General features: G+C 37.9%; 1 protein-coding gene across 3 annotated transcripts in view; it reads left to right on the top strand.

Annotated features, from left to right (window-relative positions):
- LRRIQ1 (leucine rich repeats and IQ motif containing 1) overlaps positions 1 to 16,589 on the top strand; it is a 3,765,329-nt gene that overhangs the window by 1,477,992 nt on the left and 2,270,748 nt on the right. The window lies entirely within an intron of this gene.

Raw genomic sequence — 16,589 nt, 5'->3', positions numbered from 1 at the left:
CCTATTGCTCCAAGTTTTAGAGGAATTTTTGAGATTTGTTGTGTCTGACTTACATTATCAGTTTTCTGCATTATCCTTTGGTACTACACCTCAAGTGTTTGCAAAGTGTCTTTTCCTAATGGTTGCCTATTGCAGAAACATGGGCATTCATTTTTTTCCTTATTTAGATTGTTTGCTGATTTGTGCAGAATCCATATTCAGAAGCTTGCAGAGACAGTTAAAGGGATGACTTTTCATACCAGCAGACACAATTCTGACTTATCAAGACATTTTTTGGATTTTGTCTTCTAGATGTGACCTCAGCTAGACATTTCCTCAAAATTCTAGGTCTCATTGCAACAGTGATCCTCATGATACCACTGGCAGGACTACACACGTGAAAAATTAAATGGTACTTGAAGAGTTGTTGGGCTCAGCATTTTCATCCCTTTGATTTTGCAGGAACTGCAGTGGTGGAGGGATGAACTGTCTCTGAATCCAGGAATCCCTTTTTATCTTCTGACCCAAATCTATCTTTCCAGATGGACTCTTCATATTTTGTCTGAAGAACGTTGTCCATGGGAGTTCAAGTGCAAAGACACACCAAAGCACATAAATGTAAGAGATGCTTGTAGTGATTCATGCCTTAGAAGTTCTTCACCACTTATGGACTCAGAGTGCTCTTTTAGTGGTCACAGACAACTCTTCTGTGACATGGTTACCTGATCAAGCAAGGGGGTACAAGGTCATACCCTCCTTGCTGGTTTGCAGTGATGGCTTGGGGGCTGGCTCAAGAGCATTCTCTGATTCTTCAAGCCTCATGCATTCCATCAGAGCAAAACTCTGATGCAGACAAGCTAAGCAGATCCTGGATAGACCCTCACAAGTGGAAACTCTTTTTAGAGATCTTCCAGGACTTGACCGAGATGTAGAGAACACTTCAAGTAGATCTGTTCACCTCCTTTCAAAATAGAAGACAGCTGAAAAAAAACATCCTTGCATTCATGCTTGGAATATTCTCTAGTTAGGAATGTTCTTGTATGCACTTCTTCCCTTTCCCCTTCCAGAAATACCTTCCCAAGGCACTTTCAAAGATTCAAAAGGAATTACCAATGATCATTGTGGTAGACACCGTATTGGCCCAGGCAAAGTTGGTCCTCTATTTTAATGGAGTTGGCCATGGGCAGTTACCACAAGATTCCTCACAGACAAGATCTATTCAACAGCATCAGGGGGTGAATTCTACACCCCAGCTTAGAGCAATTGTGACTAACAGCCTGTATGATTCTGTTTTGATACCTTTTTGGCACTTGTTCCATGAGGATGTGCAGCAGGTATTTAAGAAGGCAAGAAAAATTCCAACTGGAAAATCTTACGTTTACAAGTGGAAGTGGTTTTCCAGGTGGTGCCTAGCCATTAACAGAGGACCCAAAATGGTTTCAAATCCTCTGGTGCTGGTTTGTCATATGCTTTTATCAAAGTGTATCTTGCAGCCAACGCAGCTTGTCTGGCCATGTATCCCCCTGTATAAACTTTTTTTGTGTTTAAACAGTTCATGAAAGGAGTGTTTCACATGAGACCCCCTTGAAAACAAATTCCTCTTTTCTGGGATCTCAGCTTTGTTTTTGAAAAATTTAACTTACCTCATTTTGACCCTCCCTCTCATGTTGATTTACAGTTCATTACTTCAAAGACTATTTTATTCATTGCTCTGACATCTGCATGGCAAATCTCTGAGCTGCAAGCTGTTATGGCAGTTTTCAAAAGGACAGGATTATATTACACACTAATCCAGCGTTCATACCTAAAACTGTTTCTCAATTTACCTTGAATCAAGCCATCAATCTCCCAGTGTTCTATTCTGATGCAAAAAAAAGGAGAAAAGATTCTACATACCTTGGATTTGCACAGGCAGAACAAAACTGTTTAGGAATGTTGAACAGCAGCTTTTCTCCTAAATGGAGGTTAAGAAAGATCAGCCTGTCTATAAGCAAACGGTTGCATGATAGTTGTCATCTCCTGTTGTTTTCTGCTATTCATACTACTAGGGCCTTTTCCTCTTTGATGACATATTGGAAAGGGATGGACTGTAGAAGCATTGTAGAGGCAGCAACCTGGCCCTCTGTTCATACCCTCACAAAGCACTACAGACTGGATTGCTTTTAAAGGTCCACAGCAGAGTTTGCTAGGGCTATTCTCCAGGGGCTTCTGGATCTTTACACTTCCACCTCCATGGTAGGGTAAGCTTTGGGAATCTATCCAAAATGCCACTGAGGCAGTGGAAATGATAAACACAGTACAGTTGCTTAAGTCCTGCTTAGCTGTAGCGGTAGATGTTCACATTTTTCACTGCCTCAGTGGCAGCACCCACCTGTCATTCCCCAGATTGTACATAGTGGAGGGCAGGTTGCAACCTCTATGATTCAGTTGTTGTTAGATTTGATTTTATGTTGTATTGTGATTGAACTGAGAATTTACTCTTGCTTGGATGATCTGGCTTTAGTTGCTTTCCTCTCTTTCTTTGTGGAAGTGAAAAAGCCTAAGCATTCACTTCCTGTGACAGGCAGCTGAAGACTTCCCTCTCAGCATATACTCAGAGGAACAGAGAGGGATGGGAGTCTGAGCTTTTGAAGCTGGTTAGTACTGGGTTACCCTGGCAGAAAACCCCAAATGTCACTGAGACAGTGAGTCATTCGAATGTCTAATGTTACAGCTAAGTAGGGCTTACGCAAATGTATTTTCCTTAATGTTAATAATTTTAATTTATTTGGATATCAGATTTTTTGAATGCTCAGGATTATATGCTTCATTGAAGTCCACACTTATCAAAGGTACTCTTCTGTAATCACATTTGGCTCTTGTTGTTTAACCTTTTTGCTATCATTAATCTGCTGAATGCTCTGGGCTGTCTAAATTTTCACACATTTGTAAGATTTATTGTGGAGAAGCATCTCCTAAGAGAAAACTTGCTGTGACTTCAAGTCTGAATTTGTACCATACTGGCACTTTTTAAAATATGATTAAATCTGAAAATATGGTTTCCCTGCAAGTGGTCAAGTGCAAAGTAGGTGAGGTTGCAGCTCATCATTTGCTGTTTCATGCAGAAAATCATTGCCAGTTTTGTTTCTGTTACAGCTCTGGCAGTGTTTTATAGGGTTTTCAAGTTTTTATTTTCTTCTTTGTTTATAGCCATGATGTAAGGGGTGTGTGTGTGTGTGTGTGTGTGTGTGTGTGTGTGTGTGTGTGTGTGTGTGTGTGTGTGTGTGTGTGTGTGTGTGTGTGTGTGTGTGTGTGTGTGTGTGTGTGTGTGTGTTGGGGAGGTTAGGGACACTTGCTACCTGCAAAAAACATGTCTTTATGTACGTATGTATGTGCTGATAATTATTATTTTTCATTTTGACTAAAATCAGTAGGTTGGGTTCATCATGTTTTAACTTTGTCCATACTTGACTCGACATCTCACAGTTGGACCAGTAAATATGCTATTTTTTAAGAGGAAACATCATTCATTTTATAATCTAGGAAGCACTTGTTTGAAAGACTGTATTATCCTTTACAGATTTAGGGACTGTCAAAAATAGCATCTGTCTATACATGGCTTAAATTCTGTCAGTTGTAAACCAGATAAATTTCCCTTGATACGCAGTTGTCTATTACTTTCTGAATTTAAGAAATGTTTTATACATTGGAGATACTTTTTAAGGTCGATAAGGCCTAGTTTCGTTTAGGAATTACTCTTAAGTTGTAAATTTGGTTACTCAGTGTATGAATCTATGAAGCTAGGCTATGCATTCTTGCTGTCCGTTCTGTCTTTTCTGTTTGATACAGGTGGATGTGTTCTTTGCTTTCTCAGTAAACTCTTTGCAAATGCATTCTTAATTGTTGTGTTTCATACTATGACCTTTACAAGGACGTATCAGTGATAATAGACACCTTTTTCCCATTTCCAACTCGTCAGGAAGGAACCATCTTGTCAGTCACTCATATCCACACACATACACACACGCGCGCGCATGCACATACATCTAAACACACACACACACACACACACACACACACACACACACACACACACACACACACACACACACACAGACACACACACACACACACACATATCGTACACCCCTATCCAAGTGTGGAACAGACTTCTAAAATTCATGTCCTTTTGTTTTATATTTAAGCATAATCTAGATTCATTTATGAGTAAAAAATGATGTATATACCTCCCATTCAAACATTCAGGTTCTACAGTGATCATGTTTAGTGGTCTCTGTTTGAATCTGTGCATCTGAGCCAAGGCAAAAATAATGTTTTAGTATGTTTGTTCAAGACTGTGTCAAGTACGTATTTTAACATTTTGAGTTAGGATCATTACGCTGGACAGTCAAAGTCTACTTGTTGGCTGTTTAGTGCTTTCATTATCTGGTAGGCAAGATGCTGGATGCACAGGTTAACTACTATGAATATTATATGCTTATCTTTCTTCCCCTCTACAGAATTCCACTTTACCTGGGGGTTTGCTTGCATTTTATGCTCAAGAAGCTGACTCTGTTCTTTCCAGGCTGTTGCTACAGTTGATATTAAATTTGCTTCTTGGAGGGTTCTTTTCCTGGTTTCTACATCTATTAGAAGGATCTCTGCATTTTGTCTTGTAGCAAGTATTGCCTCAAAGATTACAATCAAAGAACTCTTTTAAACCCCACACCATGATTTTACATATGGTGGTCTTGAGAACTGTACTGTAAATCTGATTGATGGATGGCAAAGCCGCAAGATAATAGTTGTCTTTTTCTTTCTTCACTTATTGTAACTAATTACTACTTCTAATAAATCATCACTCTACTTTGTATAGTGAGTACCAAAACTCATTTGAACCAGAAGCTGGGTAACAGCTTTAGCATTGTTTGGAGTCCATACTCTGCCATTGTGCCTAATCTTCTGACTTTAGTTCATTACATCATGAGCGAAGTGATAGTATGCACATACTGAGAGTCTAGATATGCATATGAAATTTAGTATTTTTCATCTTTTTAGTATGGTTTAAATATAAAATCTATCATGTCCCATAAAAACTTTAGAAAAATCTGTGTTTTATTAAAAGTGTAATTCTATCTGCATAACAGCATTGCTACCCCATGTTAAGGAAATACTGACTCGTGACTATTCTTTAAAGGTAAAATACTGTATGCACACCATGATCTTTGAGGGTTGTTGTCTTGCATGGGAGTACAAGAATAGCTCAAAATGCATCTGTGGATTAAAAAAAAAACAGTGGAAGTCTTCAGAGCATATATATCCCATATTTCTTTCAAGTCCTTTGTCACATCACTTTTAATGTTTTTATTCAGCATTTACAAGGATAAAAAAATAAAGGCATGTACACGTAAGCATAACAATGACTATGGAATTCAAGCAAGAAAAAAAGGACAAGAAGGAAGGTAACATTTGAAAATATTGTGAGATAAGAGATAGAAATGCAGCTATTGACGCTTAGTAAATGTTTTTGTAGACTATATTATATATTAACTTAGGAACTAGTAGTTAATACGTGTACTGGTTTGCAGTAAAAGGCACATTGTTGGTATCTTTATGGTCATTCTTTTTGATGAATAGTTGAGTAATATGCATTCAATCTTTGGTGGTTGTTAGACTGTACATATCACTTGAATGTCAGACTTAGTATTTTCAGCTATAAAAAGGGATTTGTTGCCTACTCAGTTGGCTTTTTGATTTAGGAAAAGCATTTAGGTGAACTTTATGTAACCCTCTAGATACCAACAAATTAATTAGATCCTATATTTTTCCAGTTGTTTTTTTGCTTTCACCTCGTAGCAGTGATAACTCTGTTTAAGTTAAAATACTAAAAGATTACTTAAAATTAAATGCTGGGATCAGGCTGGACACACACAGAGGGCTATGTTTCACTGCTGTGATGATTAATATAGTTTCCTGTGTGACAACAAGAGTATTCACCAGGAAGTTTTTACTAAATGAAATATAGTTGTAGCCCTGTGTTAGGAGAACCACAGCTGCAAAATGACTCTTGGGATTCATAGCTACATGATATATTTTTAGCATTAATCAACTGTTTGTGGCATTTATGCACATTCTTTGGTACATAGCATTTTATACTGTCACAGACTCCTGGCCCATTAGTGCATGAGTCCTAGCAGTATACCAGCAAGATGGCTTTTGTGTAACACTGTTATAACAACTCTAGTTTGTCTGATAATGGTAGACAAATTATTCTACCAATGTCAATAACATATTTTTTTAGCTTCATTTACTGCATAGCTCTCAGCTTCTTAGCACAAGAAATCTGGACAAAACCTAAAATAATCTAGGGACAAAGGCTCAAAATAGGGACAGATTTTAAATAAAGCTCTTAAAACTGAGAAGGTTGATAGAATAACAGGATTTGTGTTAGCATGCATTTTCCAAAGGATATGAAGTCTGACACTCAAATGTATGTCAGTATTTAGTGACTGCAGTCCTCAGTGATTTGTCAGAAAACTACAAAATGTATGTGTAACAGAACAAAAATATGAGGCAAAAAATCTGGGCCGTCTGCAAAAATCTGTTCAGTTGAGAGGTATGATTTGAGAGGTATGATTTACTGTATTGATCAGCAAAGAAACATGAGACCACAGTCATACACTTATTCTAAATATATATATATATATATATATATATATAATGAGGAACTAACAAGGAAATTGTTCTATGTGCTGTTAAAATACTGTAACAGAATTCTTTTTTTTTTTCTTTCACATCCTTTTTCCTTTAGACCACTCCCCAAGTGAGTAATGCTATTGTTGTGCTGAAAAACTGCCAGACACATCAAAGTTTTAAATCTACTGAATCAACTTTAAAACAGTTGCTTTTAAGGACAGAAGGAATGTAGCTTAAGACTGAAAGAATATTCCAGGAGCACATACATAGAAAAGTAGTTCGTGTAATGTTTTGCTTGTTCAGAAAGTAATAGTTTTCACAGAGTTTGACACCTAAAATGCTGTATATTTTAGGGTGAGTCTTCAGTGATCACTATGAAATGCCTAACAGAAAAAAAAAAAAAAAACAGGCAGTGACAGGGGCATTTAAGAAGCCAGAGATCATAACGGGTTTAAGTGTAGTAACTTATAACAGGGAAAGTAGGAGCACTTTATGGGAAATGCATATAAAGTAAGAAATAGGGGCTGGTCCCTTTAAAATGAAATGCCTGATACCCAGATAATGAGAAGTAGTTGCCTACCTGCACATTTTTAAAGTCAGGATAAAACTAGCATGACAGAAATCAGTTTGGTGAGAGTTCAAAGGACTCTGGAGTAAATTCAGTGAAAGGAGAGAGAGAAACCAAGGCTGGCACAATTGGCTACAAGATGGGGGTCCAGTGTGTGATGTCCATGACCTATGGTGGTAACAGAGTCTAGAAACGCCAACTGAAAAGTCACTGGTAAAGATTACTTAATTCACCATTGAAAGCTCTGGTGATGAGAGACATTTTATTGTTTGGCTTGTGTATTTCTGAGAGGCACTTTTGGGCTTGGAAAATACTTTTTTATTTCCTGAGAGACTGAAAGTTTGCTTAAAGACTCTTAAGCTTTAGAACTTACATTAAGCACTTGAACTGACCATCATTCCTACTGTGATTAATGGACTGAACAGTTTCCTGTGTTGCAAAGTCAATTGGCTAATTTTATTACACATGTTGCTACCTTTTCGTTTCATTCCTGACAAAGTTAGCATGCTTTGCATTGTGTTTAATAAAACCCACCCATGTATAAGAAAAGTGCTGTGTATGCTGCTTAAAATGTTACAATATGTATGTGTGCATATGAGTGTATGTATATACATATCTATCTATCTATACACACACACACACACACACACACACACACACACACACACACACACACACACACACACACACGTATGGATTACATTTCTGTGTCTTTTAATCAAAAGTACTGTTGGTCAAGTACTGGATTTACTGTATGGAGGAATGTTGACTGGTTATGTGTAGTGGATGTGCATTTGGTTATGGTAAGTGGCTGTGTGTATTGATGCCAAAATGTTTGGATATACCAAACGTTTTGGCATTGGGTAGGAATGCGTGTGGATGAGTATTAGGATTAGGAAAAGGACAAGGTAAGGTGATGTTTTAGTTTTGTGTATGGGTGTAGTGTTTTGGTTGTGTGTACAAGTATCTTGTGTACTGGTACTGTTAGGGAAAGTTTTTTTTTTTTCATAAGGTAATGTGCATGGTTACATTTAACACTCATAAGTGAGGTGGAGTGTGGCGGCAAACCCTGCCCCTAACCCAACCCAGACCAGCCCAACATATTAACCAATGAAAAAGAAAAACTTTCTCTAACAGTATCAGTCTTCAGACAAAGTTGGTTCGGTAATACTGTTAGGGTATTTTTTTAATTCATCAATCACAAAAGAAGACTGTTTGTTTTCCTTTTGCAATCAATGTAATTTTGGCCATATTTTTGGTCAGTAGGTGTGAGTTTTGACTTGCAGAATTCAGTTTAGTGAATGTCAGTAAAGGTAGTGTATAAGAATGTATATAGATAGTTGGATATATAGGTAGGTAGGTAGAAAGATAGATAGATAGATAGATAGATAGATAGATAGATAGATAGATAGAATAACCCGGTAGTATTAGGTTTTATGCTCCAAACAAGTGCATTCACTACCTTTTTCAAAGTACAGAGAGGAAACAAGTGTTTTGGCAAAAAAAAAAAAAAAAAAAAACACATGGACAGTTAATGGAAATGAACAACAAATGAAGGAAAAAATTTTTTTTTTTATGATAGAACTTCATGCATGTATTTTATGTATTAACAGCTTTGTAATTGTTCTCTTCTATACTCAACTTTGTTATTGTTTGTACTCAACTTTGTTATTATTAACAGCTTTGTAAATCCTTCAACAATGTTAGTACTATACTTCTGCATGCAATCAATGTACTATTATGCAATTTTCTGGAGCTTTTCTCCTCGGGTCTCCACTGAAAATGGGCCAAAAGCCCGGTTGGACTAACCCGGTTAACAAATGACAATAAATAAAATAAATAAATGCTAGCAATATAAATGAGCTGTCCTTGGCAGGTATTCAAAAAGAAACTTATTAATGAAGTTTAATTCAAAGTTTAACTACAGTCTCTAGCTGTCTCTCCCCTACCTTTAACAAACAAAATTAGAACAGTGTATTTACTGAAGTTAAACCCCTCTTCTGTGGCAGACCGGAAGGCTTTGGATATTCAGGCTTCTTTGTTTTAGAGTTACTGGATCTTTCTTAACGTATCCACATAGTTAAAATAAGGAGCCACTTTTAATACAGCTCACTTGTCTCTCTCTCTCTCTCTCTCTCATTATCTTATTCTCTCTCTCATTATCTTATTCTCTCTCTCATTCTCTCACTGGTTGTAGGTCCTGTGGATAAAGTACAGTTACATCTGGGGACGATCTGTTGTCTGCCTGTCTGTCACTCTCTCTCTCTCTTACTGCTTTTTCTTCTTTAGGACTTCTCCACAAAATCTCTTAGGTTGCAGTTTGTTACCTGTGTCTGATTCCTGTCTTCTTCTTCTTCTTTGTTCTTCAAGAATGCTCTTGAATGCTTTTACTGGATAGAAGTAGCTATCTGCCATTTTGGTTTTACTGTGGGAATTTTTGCAAGATACCTTGCAGGTCTACCCTTTCTCTGCCTGAACCAATTAATGCTTTCCAGCTTATTTTTTCTAGGTGATCTTATCAAGGTAACTGTAGAAAGTTATAGCAAAAATAACAAATACCCTTCACCCAGCTGAGTACACCTGTGTTCCATGTCCCCCACAGTGCAGACACAGGTGATTCAGCTACTGTTCTGGACAGGCTGTGAATAAGGGAAAGGCAGTCTGCATTAATGTGGTAGTTGCCAGGTCTCTGTGGAACCCTAAAATGGAAAGATTGCCAGGCTAGGGTCTACCTTTTTATCTTGGAGTTTTTATCTTTATTTCTGAAAAATGGCATAGTCCATAAATAAAGTAAAACAGTGACCCAACAAATAATATAGCAAGAATTCTGAACCCAGTTGATCCCAAGCATTCCTTTTCCATGGTAACAAAATTCTCTTTATGTAGATTGAGTTTTCTGCTGATAAAACAGATAATGTAATGTTCATCATTAGATCACTGCTGTAGTAGCATAACCTATATGTGTAATATCCTGCCAAGGACTGGAAATTGACAGCTTCCAAATCTTTAGGGCACCTGCCACACACACAGCATAACCACCAAACAGCTTGAGGAGAGCGATATAATTAGGATGTCAAACCTTTAAAATTTTCTTTCCTCATTGCCCTCTTCCCTGTGGCTTCAAGCGATCAACATTTGGCCAGTGCTTCTTCAAGGCTGGGAAGATAAGTACCCCATTGAGAACAGTCTTCCATTTTATTAATTTTTGTAAGGAAATGTTAACCTTTTTGTCAGAACTTCTGGTGAGAGGATAGCATTTTTGGTGGTTGTCAATGAAACATTTTACCCCAAAAATTTAATTTTTAGTCAGGAGGTAAGACCAGCTTACCAAGGAAACTGTACCCACTTGTTAGATACTTTTTGAATAGAATCATAGACCTAGGTCCTGGCTCCTTGGGTATTCCCTTCTCAAGCCACAAGAACAGAAAAGTTTATGAGCGGCTTTGGTCTTGACCCCTGCTTCCTCTTTGCCATAGCTGCTGTTAATTCACTCTGCTGTGACCGTATCTGATTCTTTGAACCTCTTATCAGTTTGTCTCAGTCCCGCTGATGTTGCTCCTTGGGAAGACAGTAAGGACCAAGAGGCAGGCATGTCCTCTGTGGCTGTTCAACTGATCTCTTCGGGCAAGGGAGAATCACTCTTTGTTTGTATTGGAGTATGGAGTAGACAGTGTTCCTTTATGAAGCCACTTTGAGTAGCTTGATTCCTAGGGAAAGGCCTTCCCCTGCTGAAGTCCTTAAAAGATTTGATGAAATGAGAAAATTAATTCAAGTGGTTACCCAAATTTTCAACCCTCCTTGCCAAAATATGGTAGAAACTTTCATTGCAGATCAGGTTCCTTTTCTATGAAACAGAATAAACAATCCCAGCAAGGTATGGGCAAAGTTTAAGAAATCAGTGGCAGTGATGGGTCAGGAAAGAAGGGAGGATCCTTCCAAAACTATGGACAAAAAAAAAAAAAAAAACTAACTATATGCCCCATCAGGTCAACCCCCCAAAAAGAAAAACAAAACAATACCCAGTAAAACTTATCCAAGGTCTAGATCTTCATTTCCCTCTGTGGCAACAGATAAAATCAAAGACCTAGGTTCTGAAAAATCATTTAGAATACCTATAGCTGGCAACGTGAATCCCATTCTCATTTTCAAGGGATTCATCTGTATCTGTCCAATCAAATGTCCCTGTTTTCTGTCATCCTAGATCAAATGCTATCTCAGTGGGCTATAAAGCCTGTTCCCTTAGATCAAGTAGGGAAAAGGTTCCATTCAAGAATCTTTCTGGCATCAAAGAAAGAAAGTAAACGTGGAGTCCTGTCCCAGACCTTTCTTTTTTAAGTCTTCATATTAAAATCCAAAAATTCAAAATGTTCTGTCTACATTCTCTATGTCTCATTCCACCTCTCAATTTTCTAGTAACACTACTATGAGATACTTACATTTTTCTTTATTTAGATAACTTGCGTGTCTTTGCAGAGTCTTTTCCAAAGAGTCAGGCATCTCTGACTTGGGTGAAACATCTCCTTCGCAGACTTTGTTTACAGGAGAATATTCCAAAGGCTTGTTTGACTCCTTCCCGTAGGATTGTTTTCCTAGGGTGTGTTCTTGATACCTTAGTTAAAAGGGCTTTTCTTCAGCAGGAAAAACTTGTAAGTTTTTACACTCAGTCCAGCAGTTCAGCAAGGGAATTTCTCAGGATATTAGGATTCATGGCATCTACGATTCTTATGATTCCTCTAGCCAGACTCCATGTGAGAAAAATTCAGTGGTACCTAAATCAGTATAGTTGCAACATCAACACTCCCTGACATTTCAAATTCCCTTTTGGAAATTGTAAAAAGGGAAATGCTTTGGTAGAGAGAGCATTTTATCTGGATCCAGTCTCTCATTCTCACTTCCATCTCCAACACAGTCTGTAACAACAAATGGGAGTAAAACTGCAATGTCGTTGGAACAAAAAAGATAGTTCAAAACACATAAAAACAGATGTTGGCAGTTATAAATGCTCTCAATTCTCTCAGTCATCCGTAGTCCCAAGGGCTGCTACAGTTGATTACAGACAACATGACAGCAATGTTGTACATAAACAAATTGGGGGCTGGCAGATTTTACCCTCTCTTTAGGTTAGTCTTGGTAGCGTGTGGGATGCAGCAGTTCAGCATCATCTCACTTTAAAGGCATCTTGCATTCTGTCCGAGCAAAACATTGTAACAGATAAGCTGAGCAGGTCTAACACAGATCCTCTTGAATGGAAATCAAATTGGGGGTCTTCCAGTATCTTATCCAGTTATGAGGTACACTTCAGGTGGATCTTTTTGCCTCTATTCGCAGAAAAAATAAAACTTGAAAAATTCTGCTTCAGGACCCCTTGTCAGTAGGCTTGAAAAATAGATGCATTCTCATTTCCTTGGACAGGAATGTTGCTGTATGCCTTTTCATCCTTTCCATTATTATCTAAGGTCATTCTAAAGCTTCAGAAGAACTCTCCAAACATCATTTCTGTGACTTTCTTCTGGCTCCTCCCTTTTGGAAGTGGCCAAGAGCAATTACCACAAGCTTCCTCAGTAACTGGCCTATTCACATAAGAGAGCAGTTGTTCGATACATTTCAACTTGAAAGAACTTCATATTATTACCAGGATGATAGAAATCTAAAATACCTTATAGGCTCATATTTTTGAGAACATGCAGCAGGTATTAAATGGGCAAAGAAGCCTGCTACTATGAAGTCATATATTGCTGGTGGCAAAATAAGAACTAAGAACATTTTAAAGCTAGTATTTCTCTGGTTCTACAATCTTAGTGTATTATCATTTGGCCTTTCATACTCCTCCATCAGGGTTCATTGTCTGCCATTTCAGCATCTCTGTCATGGATCCCCCTCTTTCAATGCATTCTCATGTCAAGATGTTTATGAAAGGGATTCTGCATACCTTTCCACCTAGAAAACAGGTAGATCCTCTTTGGAATCTTAATTTTGTTTTGTTTTGTTTTGGGAAAATTAACTCTTGCTCCATTTGAACCAGCTCATCAGACTGATTTTAGATTCTTAACAAGGAAAGCATTTTTTTCCTGATTGCTCTGACGTCGGCAAGAAAGGGTGTCAGGGTTGTAGGCTGTCATGGTGGATACACCTTATCTAATTTTCCACAAAGGTGTTTTTTTTTGAGAACTTATCACTCTTTTATACTAAAATGGTATCTGGGTTTACTTTGAGCCAAGCTATCTATCTTCCCCATCTTCTTTCCAGAGACTAAAAATGAGGGAGAAAGGATTCTTCAAATAGTTGATGTCCACAGACAACTCGGCTACTATCTTGACAGAACTAAAACCTTCAGGAATTCTATCAGTTATTCATTTCTTCTGAAGGTAAGAAAAAAAGGACAACTTGCATCAAAGCATATCGTCTCTATAAGGTTGTCTCATGATATCTGTTTTTGTTATTCTCACCATAACAAGTAAACTCCAGGCAGGGTCAAGACACATTCTACTAGGGCAGTGGATTCATAAATGGCTTTTTTTTTGGAAAGAAATGAACTCTAGAAATATTCTGGAGGCAACAACTTGGTCTTGTGCTTACTTTTACAAAGAAGCACAAACTAGACTCCTTTCCAGATCTAGAGCTGGCTTGGCTAGAACCATTCTCCAGGGTGTCCTGGACTCATACTTCTTCCTCATGTAACTAAGGCTGCTGCAGCAGTGATAAAATGATGACTGTAGTAAAGTTGTGTAAGTAAACCTACAAAACTGTAGATGTTTGAATGATTACTGCTGCAGTAGCCACTCCCTCCCTCCCTCCATCCTCTCTATTTTTTTTGTATGTTTTTTTGTTGCCAGGGCATGGACATTGAATTGTATTTCCATAACATTGCACTCTTTAAGGGCTCTAATCTCCCTCATTCAGTTGTGATGAAGTGTGTGATGCCCAGACCAATGATTTTCTACAGATTTGCTTGAGCTTTTTATGGCCTGGGTAGGTGGATGGTGCCCTGAAGCTTTGGAAGCTGTTTGGCTGTTATACCCTATGCAGGATGTTACTCATGTAGCTAAGGCTACTTCAACAATGAATATTTGAACATCGACTGTTTTGTTAAGTTTACTTGCAGAAATATACTTTATACCTTCTTTTGAATAAAGCCAAGTGCAATTATTGCAAGCTTTCTCACAGAATTGACTTAATCACATAAACCAGGGTTTGTGTGATGTACCTGTACCTTCAATTTCTTCAGTTGATTTTCTGGATGATTGAATCTTGAGAACTTTTAGGCACCTTTGTTTTAGGAAGTGCAGCAGGTATTAAAGGAGGAAAAGAAACCTGCCACTAGAAAATCATAGATGGGTAAGTGGAAGAGATTTTCTAGTTGGTGTCATCCCTAGAACCATATCCCTTTTAAGGACCAGACACATCTGGTTCTATAGTGTTTGTGTGAGTTATTATCCTTTGGCCTTTTTTTCTTATCTGTTAAGATTCACTTTTCAGCCATATCTGCTTATCCTCTCTGAGAGTTCCCCTTTTCTTTCCAATCTGAAGTGAAACAGCTGTTGAAAAGGGGGGTTTACATATCCACCTAACTAGAACACTGGTGTCTCTCTCTAGGGATCTTAATTTTGTGTTTGGAAAAATTACACTGTTTCATTGGAACCTGCTGCTGAGGCTAATTTGAAGTTCTTAGCTCAGAAAACAGTGTTACCCATTGTTCTGAAGTTTTGGCGCCCTAGCCACTGAGTTTATCCTGCTTCCCTCATGAAGGAAAGTGGCTAGTGTGTGTGGAAGGTGCCCTAATGCTTTGGAAGCCAGCTGGCTAGGTCTGATCCTTAGCAGAACTTCCCATATAGCTTAAGACGACTGCAGCAGTGATTTATTCAAATATCTACTGTTATAGTACTTACACAACTGTACCTTCTTGCACAATGTGATTTTTATTACAGATGTAGATGCTTTACTTTTGTTCTGGGAGATGCAGTTTGCATCGCTTGATCCCTCATGATCATGTATGAGTAAAGAACTTTCTCCTGTGCTGAATTCTGAGTTTTGTCTCATTACCACAAGGTTGGGTAGCATTTATGTTGGACAAGTTGCCCATCATACAGCAAGAGATACTTTTGTGTATCTTTTCTCCCTTCCAACTGATTCCATGTTTCAATACAAAATTCACAGCAGAAAGATGTAAACTAATCCTTGTTGACCAGTAGTAGCCAAGAAAGGCATAGCCAGTTGGTTCTCCACTCACGTCTTCACCAGGCATTATTGTTTCAACTTCAGCTCCAGATGTACAGCTTTCTTTATCTGTATTTCTGGACTCAGCCTTCAGAAAGTTGGTCTCTGGCCCTTTCTGCAGCTGTTTCCACCCTGGAAAATGTACTTCCTGGGATTCAGCCCATTCACTAAGTTTTCAAGGAAGGTCCCTGATGTTGAGTGTAATATATATGGTCTTGCTTGGAATTCAGCCCAGTCTTTGACCAAAGAGCAACCCTAATGTTAAATAAATCAGATAACCTTTTGCATTCACTTGGTCTAGGGGGCCCTTCTTGTTGAGTTCCAGATACCACATTTCCAATCAGCCCTGCTATTGGTGTTTAGTGAACAATCAAGCATTTATTTGTTACCAATGTAGTTGTCAAAAACATCATTATTTTTCCTGTTAAGAAAGAAGTGTGCCTGCTCATTCATTCTGAGCAAACTGATGGCTTTAGGAAACGAGTAGTGCTTATATAATTGGCACTTGACATAGTTTGAGCCAGCACTAGCCCTGATGCCCCCTAAGCACAGAATATCTGAGAAAAAAGTAGCAAATTATAACTGGTGGAGTATACAAACCCAATCTATAATCCATTAAGGATGTTTTCACTTATACATAAGCTAGTTAATGGTAGGAAAGTTTCTGTTATTTTACTGCATTCTCTATTTGAGAACTATGAAGTAACTGCGCTCTGACATCTGATGCTTCTTTCAGCTCAAGTGTTACTCTCCCACTCAACAGTTCTGTCTTTAGTTATCAGTCTTTGTTGAACAGTTATTTTGTCAAAGTAATGTTTAACTGTAACTCTGATTTCTCAGATTCTTTGCATTTAATATGTGTATTGCATTTAATATTAATGTTTTTATAGCAGTAGACTATATATTCACTTAATCTTTTGAAAACCACTTCTAAGCTAACACAAAAATATTTACATCACATTTCCAAAGAGGTCTAATAATTTAAGCAGTGTCTTTTAGATAAAATATATAATTTGATAACTACATTCCATTAAACTAGCTTAACTTTTTTTTTTTGACTGGGGTGCCCATTTGAGCCAGGCCCTTTTTCATTGGTAGCCTTGGGGGAAAACTCCATAAATGTAAGGAATCCTTTTACTTTAAAGATTTTGTG

The sequence above is a fragment of the Protopterus annectens genome, chromosome 11.part0 (assembly GCF_019279795.1).
Source record: "Protopterus annectens isolate FY-2018-M chromosome 11.part0, PAN1.0, whole genome shotgun sequence".
Lineage (NCBI taxonomy): Eukaryota > Metazoa > Chordata > Ceratodontiformes > Protopteridae > Protopterus > Protopterus annectens.
This window is presented reverse-complemented; position numbering and strand designations above follow the sequence as displayed.